The 1,240-nt window shown below is 34.0% G+C and overlaps 1 pseudogene; it reads left to right on the top strand.

The window, feature by feature from the left end:
* The first annotated feature begins 1,066 nt into the window (after window positions 1–1,066).
* LOC101586821 overlaps window positions 1,067–1,240 on the top strand; it is a 4,048-nt pseudogene continuing 3,874 nt past the window's right edge.

Here is a 1,240-nt window from a genome sequence, read left to right as displayed (position 1 = left end):
TATTATTATTATTATTTGCGGAACTGGGGATTGAACTCAGGCCCTTGCGCTTGCCAGGCAAACACTTAATCTACTGAGCCATCTCCCCGGCCCCTATGGTAACATTTGTGAGGCCTTCCATTTTGCACAGTACTCTTTCCCTTGATGTCTACAATATCACCCTTTCTGTAGATTCACATGTATGTGGAAAAAGGAACAACCCATATTTTCTAAAAGGCCTGGAAAACATATACCAGTTTCCCCTCCTCTTGCCCTTTGTGTTAGTCATTTTTGCACATTACTGGAAGCTGGTAGCTCCAGCTGAAAGGCCAGAAGAATCTTAATGGATAGATTTTTTAGGGAATTCATGACCTTCTGCTTGCCTGGCAGGCACTGAGCCACTGAGGTACATCCTCAGCCCACTGACATCTTTCAGTCTATAGAGATTTACCTCGTTTTTAGAGCTACAGATTATTTCATTTAGGGCTCTATCAGAATTTTAAAGACTTTTAATAAAGTATTTTAAGCTGTTTTGACTATTTCCAATATTTCTTGTAAATATTTCTATACAATATTTTTGAGTGTAAATATGTTTGTGAACTTTTATTGGTACTTTTGAAGGATAATTTCCTTAAAGTGAAATATCTTTGTCAAAGTGTATAAAAATTTTAGATTCTGATGCACATTTCTACATATTTTTTGAGAGATCATACAAATTTAAAACTTCCTCATTATTATGTAAATGACTCTATCCCAATATTTTCACATTTTAAATAATCATTGTTTGATGCTTTAGAAATTATAGATGTTCATTTAAGTTCATATATTTTACATTAGTGAAGGTAAGCATCTTTTCATTTTTCACTTGACTAAATGCTTTCATGATTCAGTAAATTACCAAGTCTTGTTTTCTAATTGTTTTTTTTTTTTTAAGAAAAAAAATTATTTGTTCATGTGTAGGAAGTTTTACTTATTTAAAACTATTTTTCTACCATTTATTTTTTATTGACTATATTGTACTTCTCAGCCTATATAAGTTTAATGTTAAGATTATTATTTCTGGCTTGTGTTGAAAGAATGGAAGAAGATGGTGCTCGTCAGCTCTTTACCTACTCAGCTATCTCAGGACCAGCTTGAGGCTAAAGAAAAAGCAAGACCTCAGCGATCACGGCAGGCCTCGCTGGTTTCCTCATGAAGAGACCTCCGCCATATGGATAAAGGAAAGGTTTCATACCTCGGTTGTTAGAGGATTTTTTTTTTT

This window comes from Octodon degus, unplaced genomic scaffold, assembly GCF_000260255.1.
Source record: "Octodon degus isolate 3935 unplaced genomic scaffold, OctDeg1.0 scaffold00003, whole genome shotgun sequence".
Lineage (NCBI taxonomy): Eukaryota > Metazoa > Chordata > Mammalia > Rodentia > Octodontidae > Octodon > Octodon degus.
Note: the sequence above shows the minus strand (reverse complement) of the source record. Positions and strands in the feature narration are given on the sequence as shown.